The sequence below is a fragment of the Arachis ipaensis genome, chromosome B06 (assembly GCF_000816755.2).
Source record: "Arachis ipaensis cultivar K30076 chromosome B06, Araip1.1, whole genome shotgun sequence".
NCBI classification, from domain to species: domain Eukaryota; kingdom Viridiplantae; phylum Streptophyta; class Magnoliopsida; order Fabales; family Fabaceae; genus Arachis; species Arachis ipaensis.
This window is the reverse complement of record NC_029790.2, coordinates 33,677,224-33,697,097: the sequence shown is the minus strand read 5'-3', so window position 1 is coordinate 33,697,097 and position 19,874 is coordinate 33,677,224.

Here is a 19,874-nt window from a genome sequence, read left to right as displayed (position 1 = left end):
TGATAACATATAAAAAATATTACATACTCTATTTTTTTGTTACGCATTGGGGTTGTTCTATTTTAGGATATTTTTATTAGACGAATTATGTATTGTGTAGTAAAATATAATATGAACATAAATTTAGGCTTAGTTTGGTAAAATTTTTTAAAGAGGTACTTTTTAAAAGTATAAATTTTTTATTTTACGTTGGTAAATTAAAAAAAATAATATATTTGTATTTGTAATTTTCAAAAATAATGTATTTTTAAAAACACTTAAGATAAAGTTTTTCAATGAGAGATTGTGCTTATAAAAATTAAAAACTCTAATATAATTCTACATATTAATTAATATTTAAATTTAATTCTTACATTAATGTCGTTTATTATATTTTAGTATTTTTAAATTAAAAACTATTTTACCAAACGCATGTATTGTTATTTGTACGTATTGGTGAAATTTGTTGAGTTGTAGATTTTTTGGTAAAAAATAAAAGTTCTGCTATGCAAGTTAAAGAAGAGAAAAATATGTCTATTGCATTAGTGAAAAAATAACTTTTTTACAAAGGCTGAAGGTGCAGCTATATATAACCAAAAAGAAAGAAAAAGAAAAAAAATATATTATACTAGTTATCTCCTCATATTCTTTATACAGCTGTTATACTAGCTACCTCCTCATATTTTTTATACAGCTGTCACTTATTAGTGTCCCACAATACCCACTAAACTAGGAGTATTGAGAGTACTAATAGTATTCATGTATTTATACATTAATAGCCTCCCTTAAACTGAGAGTGTACAAATTACACATTCCTACCTTATTATATATCTCTTCAAAAGGACCTGGTGAAAGTGCCTTTGTAAGGACATCTGCAAGTTGTTCTCTTAATGGAATTGGAATGAGCTTTAGGGAACTATCTTGAACTTTCTCTCTAACTTTGTGGTAATCAATCTCAATATGTTTCATCTTTTCATGAAATATGGGGTTAGCTGCAATATATCAAGTAAATTAGTTGTCACAAAATAGTGTCATAGGACCTGGTAACTTGATTTTGAAATCATTCAAGATATACATAAGCCAAATTTCCTCACAAGTTGCAAGAGTCATTGCTCGATACTCTGTCTCCGAAGATGATCGAGCAACTATTTGCTATTTTTTACTTTTCTAGGACACCAAATCGAACACTGATCTTTAGGTATCTGGATATGTACCCTAATCGGAATCTGAGAAACCACAGAGGGATAAATCACAAACACTCAAAAACTAATCCTTTTTCAAGAGCTCATTTCAAGTACTTCAACACATGTAAAGCTGCTTTGAAGTGCTCATATGTGAAACAATATAGAAATTGACTTAACATGCTAGCGGCTAAGCTTATGTCAGGCTTGGTATTAGTGAGGTATATGAACCTTCTAATGAGTCTTCTATATGGCTTAGCATCATTCAATAATGTTTCTGATGATTTTGAGAGATGAACTGAATAATTCATAGGTGTGCTGGCTGATTTTGAATCTAATAAATTATACTCTTCTAGGAAAGAGTATACCTTCTTTGATATAAAGCTATTCCCCTTTTGCTCCTTACAACTTCCATGCCCAAGAAGAATTTTAGTTTGCCTAAATCTTTGATTTTAAACAAAGTGTCGAATTTCATCTTCACACGTTTAATCTCTTCTATGTCATCCCCCACCAGAACCAAATCATCGACATAAACAAGAATGGAAGAGAAACCTATTGGAGAAGATTTGGTGAAAAGAGAATGATTTGCCTTTGATTATGAGTAACCAGAAGCAATCAAGACAGAGCATAACTTAGAGTTTCACTAACGACTTGCTTGCTTAAGACCACATAAGGACCATTTTAGTTTGCAAACCAGTCCTGGTTACGCATTTAAACCAGGGGACAACTTCATATAAACTTCTTCAGGTAGATCATCATGAAGAAAGACAGTGATCACATCTAATTGATGAATAAACCAGTTCTTACTAGCTACAATGGCTAAGAGTACACGAAGAGTAGTCATTTTGATTATAGGACTAAATGTATTAAAATAGTCATATCCTTGTATTTGAGTGAAGTCCTTGGCCACAAACCATGTTTTGTGTCTTTCTATAGTCCCATTAGAGTTATACTTGTTTTTAAATACCCATCTACATCCGATTGCATGCTTCTCTTTTGGTAAAGTAGTAAGTTTTCAGGTCTTGTTTTCCTCCAATGCTTCAAGCTCAACTTTGGTTGTTTTCTGCCAATAATCATTCAAAATAGCCTGCTCATAGCTCTTTGGTTTTGAATTTATAAAAATTGTAATGGAAAAGGCTTTGTGTGATTGTGATAGTGACAGAAAATTGTAACTCAAATAATTAAAAATAGGATAATATTTTGTGAATGATGATTGGACTATGCTATCAGAGATAGTAATTTTCATACATTCATAATCATCAAAGTATGTTGACTTGTATCTTTCTCTAAGAGATCTGCTTAGTGAAGAAGGCAGATTAATATCAGTGGGCTGAGAATTAGATTGATTTTCATCATATGATGGGAGTATGTGATGGTAGTGCTGCTAGTAAACTCAAAGAAATGAGTAAGGTTGGCTGTGGTTGAACATCAATTGTGTTGGAAATAGAATTGGAAACATGTTTAAATTGATGAGAAATTTGATTATTCTTATGTGGAAAGGAATCTTCATAAATAATTACATTTCTAGATATAAAAAATTGTTGTTCCTGTTTTAAAGTAAAAAAAAAAAAACATTTTCTTCCTCTTTTGTCCATTTTTTTCTATTTGCAACAAAAGTTGAACCAAATACAAAACATCCAAAAATTCTAAAGTGTTGAATGTTTAGCATTTTACTAAAAAATATCTGATGAGGACATTTATTATTAATAGATAAATTAGGCACTTTATTGAGAATATGTACAACATGTGATGTAGCATATCTCCAAAAAAATTTAGGAAGATGGTTTTAAAAATGAGCGCTCTAGCAATATTCAAAATATTTTGATGTTTTCATTCTATAATTCTATTTTGTTGAGGTGTCTCAACACATGAAGTTTGAGGAATTATTCCCTATTTTTCATAAAAAAAAACTCATGATAAATTAAGCTCCATTATCAGTCCTGATGTTTTTTTTTTGTTTGAAATTGGGTTTCAATTAGTTGCACAAATTTTTGGACAAAATAAAGAGTTTTACTTTTATTTTTCATAAAAAATAGCCAAGTGAACCTACTTTTGTCTTCTACCATTATTAAAAAAATACTTATGACCAGCAAAAGATGTGACAGAAATAGGTCCCCAAATATCCATACGCACTAATTAAATAAGTTGACAAATTTTGTTTGACTTAAATGAAAAGACGGTCTTCTTTGTTTTGCATAATGGCATAGTTCATAAAGCTCATTTTTTAATGGACATACAATAACAATATAACTCTTTTTCATTTTCTGTAACTTATCAATTGAGACATGTCCTAACCTACAATGCCAAATTTCATGATTTATAGAATCTGTGACAACAACAATACTAACTGAATTGTTGGTGTTGACTAGTTCTCTATTCTTTGCTTTTAAGTTGACATAAGTTACATCTGTATTGGAGATATACAAGTCACCTCTTTGTCTAGCATGACCAATCATCTTTAAGAAAAGATTGTCCTGTATCTCACAGTTAAATAAGGTAAAAAATTAGTTGCTTCAGACACAGATATGAGATTAAAATTAAAAGAGGACATATATAACACATTTGTAAGGTAAAAATTACAAATTAAAATTATAATTTTACTAATTGTTGCTGTGGTCTCAGTTTCATTTGGACATTTGATTAATACAGGATCTATTGTGTGATGAGAGTGAAAAGTACGAAGAGAAAAAATAACATGTGCAGTGATAACAGTGTCAATTATCCAGTCATGTGTGTGTAAAGAGATGTGAAAAATTGATAAAATATAGTGTATACCTGCTGAAGAACTATCACTATGTTTATGGCTTGTATTTGAAGAGAGCTATGAGCAGGATCACCTTTATGTTACTGGAATAGAAAAATCAAAACTTGTTTTTTATCTTCGAAAAACAAATTATCTAGGTTTTTATTATTCTCCTCTTGAGTTGAACTCAAATTAGGTATGTTGCCATCTCTGCATCTTTTTTCAGCAACAATCATATTGTTCACATTTGCTACTCTAAATTTCTTTTGCAAATGAGGAGAAAATCCATGCTTATGGTAGTAGGTCTCTATGGTGTGTCTAGCCTTCCCGCAATGAGAAAAACTTCTCATCATTTCTCTTCCACCACTAATTCTGCCTTGACCTCGGCCACGTTTGCCTCTGCCACCTCGACTTGTGATACCAGAATTTGCATTGAAGGTCATACCAAACCTTCTATTATTTTCATTACTAGTTCCTCCGACATTGACATCATTAATCAGCACCTTTTCTTCAGTTTGAGCTGAGTTGGTTAATTTTCATTCTTGCCGCAAAAGCAAAGAGTAGATGGACTTCACACTGGGCAGTAGCACCATCAACATAATCTGTGATTTCACTGTTGTGTATTGTTCATTAAACCTTCTCAAACTTCTAATCGCATGTTCTTGGTCTTTATACTCTCTTATGATCTTCAGTCCACATAAGCATGATGCTTCACAGGCACAAGTTGGGATTGGTTTGAACTCATCAAGTTCTTCCCAAATTCCCTTAAGTTTAGTGAAATATGCAGTGATGGATAGATCTCCCTACTTCATCGTAAACATCTCCCCTTGAAAATCAGCTATCAGAAACAAATCACGTTCATAGAATCTATGCTTGAGATCGTTCCAGAGCTCCGATGCCACATTACATCAAAGAACACTCTGAAAAATTTCTGTACTTAGAGAAAAATGCAATCACGATGGTACAAAGGTGTTGCATCTCTCCCAAACTTCATAGGTTAAGTTAGTTTTTTTAGGTTTTAGAATGGTTTCATCAATGAATCCCAACTTGTTCTTTGATTTGATAGATAGACAAATCGATCTCGCTCATGAGTGATAATTTCGAGTTTTAAGAGGAGTTTGAGTTAGTGATTAACCTGGGCTTTTATTTGGATGGAGGTAGAAGGGAATTGTCTGGTTGGTTCAATGTTGATCTCCCTACTTGCATTTGAAGGCTGATAAGTTGATTCATCAATCTTGTGAGATTTTATAAATCACTCACAGAAAATGTTTGCAGTTGCAAATTTTTTAGATTATCCACTCCCACTTCTCGATCTGCTATGGATGTAGCAGAAGGAAAAGGCAAAGTTCACAATTCTCGCATAGCAATATTTACAGCTTCTCCATACTCACCGCACCATGATAAAATCTGTTATGAGCTATAAATTTTTTGGTGAAAAATGAAAGTTCTGCTATGCAAGCTAAAGAAGAGATAAATGTGTCTATTACATTAGTAATAAAAATTACCTCCTCATATTCTTTATAAGAGCTATCATACTAGCTACCTCCTCATATTCTTTATACAGTTGTCACCTACTAGTGTTACACAATAGCTACTAAATTTGGAGTACTAGTAGTATTCATATATTAATGCATATTGAAAACTATTTTTAATTTAATTTGTTAAATATAGATGCTACAATTTTTTATAAAGAAAAAGTTAATAATTAATTTTAAATTTTTTAAATTCAAAATTTAAATAATTAGAAACTGATTAATTAAACCTAATTAAAAACTATAAAAGAATGGAGAACGCTGTTGTTGAACTCGAGAATGGAGAGCGCTACAAGGTAACAAAAACTTTCAAAAGGTTCAATCTTTTACTCAGACGAGGATATCAATTCTAATCTTGCATATACTCTCAGGGTGAAAGCCTTGCTCATGGTATGCTGATGAGCAGATATTTTATACGCTTTTTGGGGGTATTTTCATATAGTTTTTAGTAGGATTTAGCTACTTTTTAGTATAGTTTTATTATTTTTTATGTAAAAAATCATATTTCTAGACTTTATTATGGGTTTGTATGTTTTTGTGTGATCTCAGGTATTTTCTGGCTGGAATTGAGAGACCTGAGCAAAAATCTGATTCAGAGGCTGAAAAAGGACTGCAGATGCTGTTAGATTCTGACCTCCCTGCATTCGAAATGGATTTTCTGGAGCTATAGAAACCCGATTGGCACGCTCTCAATTGCGTTGGAAAGTAGACATCCAGGGCTTTTCAAAAATATATAATAGTTTATACTTTTCCCGAGTTTTGATGACGCAAACTGGCTTTTAAACGCCAACTTCCTGCCCTATTCTAAAGTTAAACATCAGAAACAGGTTACAAACCAGTGTTTAAATGCCACAAACAAGCTGTAACCTGGAGTTTAACTCAAAGAGAAGTCTCTACACATGTAAAGCTCAATGCTCAGTCCAAGCACACACCAAGTGGGCCTCGGAAGTAGATTTCTGCACTATCTACCTTAGTTTACTCATTTTCTGTAAACCTAGGTCACTAGTTTAGTATAAAAACTACATTTAGAGACTTACTATGTACCTCATGATATTTTACATCAGAACTTGTATCTTCTACGGCATGAGTATCTAAACTCCATGGTTGGGGGTGAGGAGCTCTGCTATGTTTCGATGAATTAATGCAATTACTACTATTTTTCATTCAATCACGCGTGTTTCTATTCTAAGATATTCACTTGCACTTCAACATGATGAATGTGATGATCCGTAACACTCATCACCATTCTCAACTTATGAACGCGTGCCTGACAACCACCTCCGTTCTATCTTAGATTGAGTGTGTATCTCTTGGGTTCCTGGCTCATACGTTTGATTACATCTCCTGACAACAGAGCATTCAAATCTGTGAGATCAGAGTCTTCGTGGTATAAGCTAGAATTAATTGGCAGCATTCCTGAGATCTGAAAAGTCTAAACCTTGTCTGTGGTATTCCGAGTAGGATCCAGGAAGGGATGACTGTAACGAGCTTCAAACTCATGAATGCTGGGCGCAGTGACAGTGTGCAAAAGGATCAATGTATCCTATTCCAATATTAGTGAGAACCGACAGATGATTAGCCATGTACATAGACCCTTTTCACTGAGAGGACGGCTGGTAGCCATTGACAACAGTGATTGAAGAACGAAACTCTCGCGCGATCTAGAATTTTCACAAATAAATTTCCATTGTAAGTATAGCTTCTAGACCGACAAGAATTTCTTTCTTACAAAAGTTTTGGTTGTCACAAGTAACAAACCCCTAAATAAATTGATAACCGAAGTATTTAAACCTCGGGTCGTCTTCTCAAGGAATTGCAGGGAGGTGTACTTATTATTGGTTATGAAAGGTATATTTTGGTGTGTTTAAAAGGTTTGAACAAGGAAATAAATTGCTAAGAAAAATAAATTAATAATTAATAAAACTCTTGGCAAGGTATGAGAATTGGAATTCCTATCATAATTATCCTTATCAGGTGTGATGAGAATTGGGTTTTAATCCCACTTAATTAAGTCAAGTGGACTAATTAATTTAATCCTCAAGTCCTAGTCAATCCCTTTGAAAAGACTAGCTTTAGAGTGATCCAGATCAATCAGTAATATGCCAATTTCAACCACTTCTGAGTTGATAACTCAAGTGTTACCAATTACTTAACCAACGCCAAAAGGAAGAAAATATCTAAATTAAATTAAAAGCATCCATAACATAAATAAAGCAAAGCAAAATCGAATTTGAAATACCTCAAATTATATTAAATAAGATATTCAAATCTAACATGGAAAAGTTCATAAATTAAATTGAAAAAATAAATAAAAGGAACATTGAACCTGGAAATTGAGAAGAAGAAATCCTAAATCCTAAGAGAGAGGAGAGAACCTCTCTCTCTAAAAACTACATCTAAATTATGAAAAGTGAATAATCGAAGATATGTTGTTGAATGGATGCATTCCCCCACTTTATAGCCTCTAATCTGTGTTTTTCGGATCGAAAACTGGGTCAAAAATAGCCCAGAAATCGCCCCCAGTGATTTCTGGTACGTACAGATTGCGGGAAAGTGACGCGGAAGCGTCGTCCACGCGTTTGCGCAGATTGGGTTTTTGCCAGGTCACGCATCCGCGTGATCTACGCGTTCGCGTCGCCTGGCTTTGGAACAGCTATGGCAAATTATATATTTTTGTGAAGCCTCGGACGTTAGCTTTCCAACGCAACTGGAACTGCATCATTTGGACCTCTGTAGCTCGAGTTATGACCGTTTGAGTGCGAAGAGGTCAGGCTGGACAGCTTAGCAGTTCCTTCAGCTTCTTGTATTCCTTCCACTTTTGCATGCTTCCTTTCCATCCTCTGAGCCGTTCCTGCCCTATAGTCTCTGAAAATACTTAACACACATATCAAGACATCAAATGGTAATAAGAGAGGATTAATAATAATTAATTTAAAGGCCAAAGAAGCATGTTTTCAACCATAGCATAAAATCAGGAAGGAGAATGTAAAACATGCAAATAGTATGAATAAGTGGGTAAAGAGTTGATAAAAACCAATCAATTGAGCACAAGATAAACTATGAAATAGTAGTTTATCAGTGATCCACCAACGTACAGCTTGCCATAGAAGGAGACCTACGTGCGTGAAGAAGAAGACAGTAGGAAAGCAGAGATTCAAAAGACAGAGTATCTCCAGAACCTCAACCTGTTCTCCATTACTGCATAACAAGTATTATTTATTTTATATTAATTACTCTTCATAAACCCAACCATTTTTATTTTTAATTTCCTGACTAAGAATTACAAAATAACCATAGCTTGCTTCAAGCCGACAATCTCCGTGGGATCGACCCTTACTCACGTAAGGTATTACTTGGACGACCCAGTGCACTTGCTGGTTAGTTGTGCGGAATTGCAAAAGTGTGATTGCGATTTCGTGCACCATATGCCGCAAAAGAAATTTTACCCACTCATTAGTGGTTTAGATGCAAAATTGGCTAATGCAACTGATGGACACACATAAGAATCCAATAACCTACTTCTTGAATTTAGTTTTTCCAATTCCGATCCGAAGATATAATAAACTGTTTCTTGTTGTGGTTGTGGTGCAGTATTCTGTGCAAGATAGGAACAACTGATGCAGAGAAGGCGAAGGGAAAAATAATGGTTCGTAGTAGAGGCGAGACCGCGAGAGTGGAGAAGGGCCTTGTGGCTATGGAGGCTGGTGCAGTTGGAATGATTCTTTGCAACGATAAGTTCAGTGGTGCAGTTTTGTGGAAAGTACAATCTGATTTAGCTTTAGGAGTTGTTTAAAGAAGAAGGGGTGGTGGAGCACAGACTGTTTTTGAATAGTTACAAAAATATATAAAAAAATATCCATTTAATATAAAAAAAAAGGGTTAAGTATTTTTTTCATCCCTAACGTCTTAGGTCAAAATCAAAATCGTCCCCGACCTTTTTTTGTTATTAAAATCATCCACAACGTTACAAAACGTCATAAAATCATCATTTTTACAAAAAATAATAATGCGTTGACAATTTTACCCTTAAAACAAAAATAAAAATAATATGATCTCTCTCTCTCCCCCCCACCAAATTTTACCTTTCTCCTACTCTCAGACACGCTCCACTGCCAATATAACCAAACTCTCAGACCCCCTGACCCTGCTTTCCAAGTTTCAACTTCTTTCTTCCTCATTCCTTCTATTTTTCTGTTAATGATGCTAACTAACTGAACCACTTGTTCAAATTGCAAAATTTGCGTTAAGGCACTGTCATTGCAGAAGAAGAAAGAGTGAGAAAGCAGTGCATTGGTTGGTAAACAAGATCTAACTTTTCTCTATTAGTCTACTGATCCATTGAATTGAGTTTTGTTTTATTTTATTTTTGTATGGATTCCTGACCAGATTGTGCATTGTTGAGGTTTGAGTGTGGTTTTATGTTGGCTGTTGGAGTTGTGTTGGGTAAGGAATTCAAGTGAAAAGAGTTAAGGATAGTGGGTGGGGCGGTGGTGGTGGTGGTGGTGGTGTTGATGGTGAAGAGAGAAAAAGAGAAAGAGAGAGAGAGAGGTGATGGATGCGTAGATGATGAAGATGCAGGAAGACAGAGGGAGGGGGTTAGTGGCGAAGGAGGGGAAGAGTTTTTTTTTATTTTTGTTTTAAGGGTAAAATTGTCAAAGCATTATTATTTTTTGTAGAAAGGATGATTTTATAACATTTTGTAACGTTGGGATGCTTTTAATAACAAAAAAAAGTCGGGGACGATTTTGATTTTGACCCAAGACGTTAAGGACGAAAAAAAATACTTAACCAAAAAAAAAAATCATAATGCTTAACAAAAGAAATGTCCAACTATAGGATTTAAAAAAAAACCATATAATTCTTAAAAAATTAGAAATATCCACATTTGCAATACAAAAAATTCGAAAAATATATTAAAAAATATTTATTTAGTATGAAAAAGAAACATTATAATGCTTAGCAGAAGAAACATCCATGTATATCAACTTATCTTTGTTAAGACGGGTTTCGAAATCCAATCCATTAAAAAGTTGGCAGAAATTTAGCTAAACCCTAGTTGATTCCTTAGCGAAACTCTTTTATAAACTATTTTTTAAAAACTAATTTTTATAAACTACTTTCAAAAATAAAATATTTATTAAACCAAACCATAATACAAGAGTGATAAAGATGTTTAGATGGATAAAGAGCAAAACATAAAACATAAGATATAAGAAGAAGATTTGAAATAGCACCTCTTATAAAAAGATTGTATATAAAAATATTTTAAGTGATTTGAACATGCATGTGAGAAGAAAATTAGTAGAATAACTAGTTAAAAAGATATATATGATGAAAGATAAAAATAAGTGGTAAAAAATAGAGAATTATATATATATATAGTCTTGTTATAAACAGAAAATATAATAAGACTCAAGTATTATTTAATCTAAATATACAATCTTAACGACATAAGACTTTTTTACTTTTTTCGTAATATTGATATTGGTCTATTGAGTATATCTGTATATAAATTGAGAGAACATATATAGATATCCCATTATTAATTAGTTTGGCGCTGAGTTCCGAATAATCCTGGTTCATATACCTGGAATTATCCTGACATCTTTAATCTAATTAATTTAGCATTGTTTTTTAAATAAATAAACTATATATAAATCGAGAGAACATAGATAAACCATTATTAGTTTGGCGCAGAGTTTTGAATTATCCTTACTCATATACCTGGAATTATTTCGTCCTCTTTAATCTAATCAATTTAGCATTGTTTTAATTTTATAAGTAAATAAAAGGAACCCCATTACTTTACGATCATAACAAATATGTGCTTCACAATGAAAGGGTTTCGACAAACTATATAATGATAGCGACCTTTTTGCTCCCACCACTCCTCCTCCATAATCAACATAATGTTAGTAGCAAATAAAAGGGAAATAAAATACGAATATTATTGTTATAACTGCTTAATACAATAACATGGCTTCCTGCCTCTGAAACACCTGATGAAGCAATAAGTGAACTTTTGAATCTCATCTTAGTTTGTTTCCATAAAAAAATACAGCCACGTAAGAGTGCAAGCCCGGAATTTCATCAAGTTATGACTCCAACTCAATAATCTGACAGAATATATAGCTGGTAGCTAGTGTTATCGTACTATTTTATTTTCTATTAATTTCCGAGAGGTCCGAATCGCCAAAGGGAAACCATAATAATTAAGATTGGTCATTTTCATGGAATAAATAGTGGGCCTTTTCAGTCTCAACATTCAATAAATACAAAATAAAGATGATTTGTTAAATGCCTTCAAAAGATGGGAAGCCCTGCCACCCCTCATCTCAAACGCGACACTAGTACGCTACTCTCCATTTATTACTACTTGTCTTCCATAATAGATATATAGAGTTCAGCTAAATATTTAAATTATTATTATTTATTTACTAAAAGTTTAAAACTTTTATTAATAATAACGCTAATTTATGTCTTAAAAATAGATATTAACTTATTCGTCCGTTATAATTTGTAATAACATATGGAATAATAATGTATAACTCGAAAATAATCCTTTTAATTCGGTTATAAGCGTTACAACATTTAAATCATTAACACTGAATTATATGACATCGATCTAATAGACTAACTGATATGATTATTATACATCGGTTATATGTAATTCAACTATGAATATATAGATCACTTATTAATAACAATCATTCAAACAAATATCAAAATACTCAGATATGCTATTATTTTCCGTTTAAAACTTTATTATTTGAGAAGATAACCATTACTCTTCATTTCAGATATAAAGGAAAGGGTAAGAAGATTGTTTAGATTATTGCAATTTATAAAGCCTATTATTTACTTATTGACTTGAGCGTCGGAGTGCCTTTTGCAGGTACCCAATCCCTTATTCTCTCATTACTGATGTATAACTCATTCCGACGGAAAGCTCGCAGATACTCATCGGCGGACGAGCTATACAGTGGCCAACCTCCACAAGAACAATTGACGCCCATAGTGGGGACTAGAAACAAAAACCCTTCTTTCTTTAGGTTCCAAAACTCCCATACCTGTTCATGGCTAACTAGCCTCCTCCCACACCATTCGAACTTCTTCGGATGGTAACAGGGCTACAACAAGCTAATCAGCGTATGGCGGAAGAAAACCAACGAATGACAAATCAAATAGTCGAGTTAACCAATGCTCGGATTGAAAACAATGACAATGAGCAACCAAAAGACAAGGAAGAAAATTCTAATTCAACATACATCTCGGAAAAACTCAACAATCAGAGAGAGACCAGCAAAACGATGACGATGACGAATTGGACAACGTTGTTGGACCATTTATAGTCAACGTCATAAATTTTCAAACTACCTAGGAACTTCACACTACCAATAACTTTAACTCCCTACGATGGCATGTGACATCTGAGAAAATATGTCAAGAAGTTTCGATCTATGATGATAGTGAACAGTGCTTCTGATCCTATTTTGTGTCATCATTTTCCTACCTTTTTGGACGGCTTTGCACTTAATTGGTTTTCATCTTTGTCTACAGGTTTAATCTCATGCTTCCAGGAGCTTGCTAAGCAATTCGAAGATCAGTTCGCTGCATCTTCCATCTATCTACATGATTTCGACTATCTGAACACTATCAAGCAAGGACATAATGAGAGTTAAGGGAATATGTGACCTGTTTCACCAAAGTAGCGATCAACATCCTAAACCTTCACCCCGAGGTACACCTACATGATATAAAAAGTGGACTCCGTCCCGATAAGTTCCAAGAAGCCATCACAGTGGCCAAACCCAAAACCTTGGCTGAGTTTCGAGAGAAAGCTAAGGGTCAAATAGAAATTGAAGAGCTGTGCCAAGCTCTAATATTTGAAAAGAATTAAAACAATAAGGATGGCGATAAAGCTCGGGACAACAAGAAAACTTTTTGGTTGGCACCGCGTTACGATTCTTATATTAGTTCAACACCAAAAGGGAGGAAATCATCAAAGAAATACTAAATTTGAAGCTAATCAAACCTCCTCGAAAGGCCAGAACCTACCAAGATACGAAGAACGTGGACAAGACAAAGTACTGTGCTTTCATCAGAAACATGGGTACACTACTGACGAGTGTGTTGTAGCCAAAGACTTGCTCAAGCGCTTAGCTCGACAAGGACATCTGGACAAATACATCAGTAGCCACTTCCAAAAGTGCAACACACAATAATATGACTTGTCTTCTGCAGGTCAACCTTCTTGGGATAAGGACAAAGCACATACAGCTCAGCCCAATCAACCCTGAGGTGTGATTAATTGGATATCTGGGGGCTTCGCCAGAGGTGGAGCATCAAGCTCCGCTCGCAAATGCACTTACTGAGCTATGCTCGCTGTTGAGAGCACCATCAACAATCATTAAAATTTGTGCACCTTCCTTAAATTGACATTCCAACCGTTCGATTTTAATTCAACCGAACTTAATTTAGATGACCCAGTTGTCATCTCTATTCAACTGGGAGACCTCATAGTTTGAAAAGTCTTGTTGAATCTAGGAAGTAGCACCAATGTTCTATTTTAATCCACATTTCAGAAAATGAAGTTGAGTGATAATATACTGCAACCATCCACTAGAGACCTGATAGGATTTTCAGGTGAACGAGTACCTGTGTTGGGATCAGTGTGGTTACAACCCACACTTGGTGAGAATCCTCGAACCAAAACTTTAGATGTTCAATACCTTGTGATTGATTGTTTCAGTCCTTATAAGTTAATACTTGGCCGATCTTTTTTGAATAAGTTCGGTGCAATTGTATCTACAATTCATCTCTGTGTTAAGTTTCATGTGCGGGACAACCTTGTTGCAATAATTCGCAATGACCACCGTGAAGCTCGGCATTGTTATAACATCAGTCTCAAAATACCTATCTCTAACCAAGCTATAGGTGCACAAGTAAATGTCATCAATAACTCGCTCGAGCTTCCCTCTTTAGCTGAGTTGGATCTGCGCGCCGAGTTTCAAGATCGACCTACCCCAAATTAAGAACTATAAAAAGTTCCTTTAACCAATGATCCAAACAAGTTCACTTTTGTAGGTTCAAACATTCATGGTGACAAAAACGAGAAGCTCGTCCAATTTTTGCAACAAAATGTTAATCTATTTGCTTGGACACTCGTAGACATGCCAGGCATCGAACTCTCTGTAATATCTCAAAAGCTAGCGGTAAACCCGTCATTCTGACCTATATCACAAAAAAAAAGTGCAACCTCGGAATAGAAAAGAAATAAGCGTCCTTGGAAGAGACCAAAAATCTCATTGACACCAACTTCATCCGAGAACTCAGATTCACAACATGATTAGCTAATGTTGTCATGGTAAAAAAACATAATGGTAAATGGTGCATGTGCATCGATTTCACCGATCTAAATAAAGCATGTCCTAAAGATGCATACCCTTTACCATCCATTGATGCTTTTGGCACTTTAAGTTTTATGGATGCATATTCTAGTTATAACCAGATCCTCATGCATCCATCAGACCAAGATAAAACTGCTTTCATAATTGAATATGGTAATTTTTGCTATAAAGTTATGCTTTTAGCCTTAGGAATGCAGGGAATACTTACCAACGACTTATGGACAAAATATTCGCTAAGCAAATTGGTCGGAACATCGAAGTCTATCTTGATGACATGGTCGCAAAAACCAAAGTTGGCAAATCTCACGTAGCCAACGTTGTGGAGATTTCCACACAAATCCGAAATATAACATGAGATTAAACCCTGAGAAATGTGCCTTTGGTGTACAAGTAGGTAAATTCCTTGGCTTTATAATGACAAGCCGAGGTATAGAGGCAAACCTTGAAAAATGCCGAGCTATTTTGGAAATGCAAAGTCCTCAAACAGTCAAAGAGATATAACGATTAACAGGGAGAATCGTTGCTTTATCAAGATTCTTACCTTGTTTAGCTTCCAAATATTTCTACTTTTTTTCAAATACTCAAAAAGAAAAATAAATTCAAATAGGATGATGAATGTGAAACTGCTTTTTCAAATTTAAAAACTATTATTTCAAAACCTCCAATTTTTCAAATATTTATCTACCTATTACTGACTGGAAAATTAGTTCTGGTCTTGTTACAGAAAGGGACAAGATACAACAACCTATTTATTTCATTAGCAAATCACTGCAAAATGTTGAGCTTCGCTATCCAAAGATAGGAGAGCTTTACCTCGCCTTAGTATTCTCAGCTAGGTGCCTCCAATCTTATTTCTAGAGTCATACCATCAATGTCCGAACTGAGCAACTGCTACGACAAATGCTCACAAAACTAGAACTACTTGGGCGATTAATAAAGTGGTCAATCAAATTATCTGAGTTTGATATCATATATCAATCCTGAGGCTCAATCAAATCACAATACCTTTCTGACTTTATTGCCGAGTTTACTGCTCCCACCTCCAATGATATGCCAGTAGAATGGACATTATACTTCGACGGCGCTTCCAACTCCCAGGGGTCAGGAGCTAGAATTCTTCTTGAAAACACCAATGGAATTATTTTGGAACATTGTCTACGCTTCTCCTTCAAGGTCAACAAGAATTAGGCCGAATATGAAACACTCATTGCTGGCCTAAGGTTATCCATCGAATTAAATATTTCTGCAATAAAGGTACACTATAACTCTTTACTGATAGTACAACAAGTAAATCAATCTTTTCAAGTAAAAGATCCTCCCTTAATAAAATACTTAGATGTTGTCAAAACACTCATATCTTATTTTTCAAAATTTAAAATCCATCATATTCTCAGGGAACAAAATCACCAAGCCGACATTCTGTCAAAGCTCTCCAATACACAATCACACACTGATACTCTCTTACAATCCACTTTGATTACACCAAGCATCGATTTCATTAACATTTGCCACATTATTGACAAGGATGATTGGCGATGGCCTTACATCCATGATCTAAAAACTGAAAATATTTCCCCTGAAATTATTAATTTGAAAAAATTCAGGAGACAAGCTTCATTCTTTACACTGTTAAATGATAACTTGTATAGGCGAGGTTATACTCGTCCTCTATTAAAGTGTCTCAACAGGTCAGAAGCCGACCTTGCCTTGGCTGAGGTCCATGAAGGAATATGCGGCACACATATAGGAGCATGGAGCTTATCCTAAAAAATTCTTTGAGCTAGGTTTTTTTGGCCGTACTTGCAGAAACACTGTCATCAAAAGGTGAAAATCTGTACAAATTATAAAAAACACGCTCCAATAATACACATACCAGCTGAACTATTGCATCACTCTGAGGTAAGTTGGCCATTCCATTAGTGAGGAATCAACATTCTCGACCCTTTTCCTATTGCACCAGGATAGGTAAAATTTTTAGTTGTGGCAATTGACTATTTTTCCAAGTGGATTGAGGCACAATCATTGGCCAAAATCACATCACAACAAGTGACTTTGTTTGGAAACATATTATATGCAGATTTGGTATACCTCATCATATTATTACTGACAATGATCGTCAGTTTATCGACCATAATTTCACATCTTTTTTACAAAACTTAAAAATCCAACAACACTTCTCTTTAGTTAAACATCCGCAGACTAATGGATTAGCTAAAGCCGCAAACAAAGTTGTCTTACATGCTTTGAGAAAGAAATTGAATGATGTAAAAGGACTTTGGGCCGAGTTATTCCAAAAATCCTTTGGGGTTATAGCACCACTACACATTCTACTACTAAGGAAACCCTGTTCCATTTAGTTTACAAGTCTGATGCAATGATTCCTTTGGAGATCTCTCAATCCTCACTATGGCACAAGCAACAAATCATGAAAAAAACTCGGAAAATCAAACTCGATTTAATTGAAGAAATCCGAGACATAGCCTCTGTTCACCACCGAGCAATATAGTAAAATATAGCTCAGTGGTACAATCAGAAGGTCAATCCTTGCTCATTTCAAGTTGGCAACTTAGTACTCAGAAAGACCAAGCAAGCCAGATGGCCTCCATCTCATGGGAAGCTTGTAGCCAAATGGGAAGGTCCATTCAAAATTCTAGAAGTCATCAGAAATGGGGCTTATAAGCTCGAATCTCTAGATGGTACAATGTTACTTAATACTTGGAATATTTCCTCTTTAAAACAATATTATAGTTAAAAAGACAGGGACAAACTTGTACTCTTTTTCCTACTCACAAAATTTTTCCCAAAAAAGGTTTTTCTTGGAGAGGTTTTGACGAGGTAAGCCTACCTACACCTTTGTAAACAAAGGTCATGTAATAATTCATTATGGTAAGAGAAAGTTGATGAGCGGATAATTTATACCCTTTTTGGCATTGTTTTTACATAGTTTTTAGTATGTTTTAGTTACTTTTTTTATATTTTTATTAGTTTTTATTCAAAAATCACATTTCTGGACTTTACTACGAGTTTGTGTATTTTTTGTAATTTCAGGTATTTTCTGGCTGAAATTGAGGGATCTGAGCAAAAACCTGATTCAGAGGCTAAAAAAGGACTGCAGATGCTGTTGGATTCTGACCTCTCTGCACTCGAACTAGATTTTCTAGAGCTACAGAAGCCCAATTGGCACGCTCTTAATTGCGTTGGAAAGTAAACATCCTGGGCTTTCCAGAAATATATAATAGTACATACTTTGCATGAGATTTGGTGGCCCAAACCAGCGTCCAAAGTCAGCCTAAAACTGTCTGGCGTAAAACGCCAGAACTGGCACCTTTTTTGGCGTTAAACGCCCATTCTGGCACCTGGGTGGCGTTTAACGCCAACTTTGGGCATATAAACATGAAAGCTTGAAAGCTCAGCCCAGGCACACATCAAGTGGGTCCCAGAAGTGGAATTCTGCACTATCTGCACTTAGTTACTCATTTTCTGTAAACCTAGGTTACTAGTCTAGTATAAAAACTACTTTTAGAGATTCATTGAGCACCTTATGACATTTTTTACACTTCATATTGTATTTCTGACGGCATGAGTCTCTAAACCCCATGGTTGGGGGTGAGAAGCTCTGTTGTGTTTCAATGAATTAATGTAATTACTACTGTTTTCCATTCAATCACGCTTGATTCTATTCTAAGATACTCATTCGTACTTCAATCCGGAGAAGATGATGATTCGTGACACTCATCATTATTCTCAAATCTATGAACGCGTGCCTGACAACCACTCCCGTTCTATCTGAGCCCAACGTAGTCATTGGGCGACAGCTTGAATGCGTATCTCTTAGGTTTCTGATCCACGGACCGAGTCCGGAGGTTAGAACCTTCGTGGTATAGGCTAGAACCAATTGGCAGCATTCCTGAGATCCAGAAAGTCTAAACTTTGTCTGTGGTATTTCGAGTAGGATCTGGAAGGGGATGACTGTGACGAGCTTCAAACCTGCGAATGTTGGGCGCAGTGACAGTGTGCAAAAGGACAAGGATCCTATTCCGACGCTAGTGGGAACCGACAGATGATTAGCCAAATGGTGATAACACACCTGGTATTTTTCATCTTAGAGGATCATACAGCCTGCCATGGAAAGAGCCGTGCGTGTTTGGAGAAGAAGACAGTAGGAAAGCAGAGATTCAGATGACAGAGCATCTCCGGAACCTCAACCTGTTTCTCGTTATTGAATTACAAGTACCATTTATTTTATGTTATTCATTCTTCATAAAATACAATTATTTTTATTACTAATTTCCTGACTAAGAGTTACGAAATAAGCATAGCTTGCTTCAAGCCGACAATCTCTGTGGGATCGACCTTTACTTGCGTAAGGTATTACTTGGACGACCCAGTGCACTTGCTGGTTAGTTGTGCGGAGTTGTGACAAGTGTGATTTAGAATTTCGTGCACCAAGTTTTTGGCGCCGTTGCCAGGGATTGTTCGAGTTTGGACAATTGACGGTTTATTTTTTTGCTTAGATTAGGAAAAATTTATCTCTTTGGTTTAGAGTCTTCAATTATTATTTTTGGTTAAAATTTTAGAATCCTTATTTTCTTTTTCTAAATTGTTTTCAAAAATTTTTTTAAACCAATAACTTCATAATTTAGTCTTCTGCTTGAGTTTGGTTTCATATTTTAAGTTTGGTGTCAATTGCATGACTTTATTTTTCTTATTATTAGTGTCCAAAATATAAAAATTTTTAAGTTTGGTGTCATTTGTGTTTCTATTTTCTTAAAAATTTTTAAATTTTGTTCTTGGTGTTCATCTTAACATTCAAAGTTTCCTTTGTTTTGATCTAAAAGATTTTAAGTTTGGTGTCATTTTATTATTTTTCTCTTTCCTCATTGAATTCAAAAATATATTTTTTTTTATTTATTTAATTGAGTTTTTGAAAATTTCATAAAAAAAATTTCAGAATTCTATTTTAAATTTTTTTATTTTATCTTATCTTAGTTTTAAAATTTCAAAATTCAAAATCTTTTTCAAAAAACAT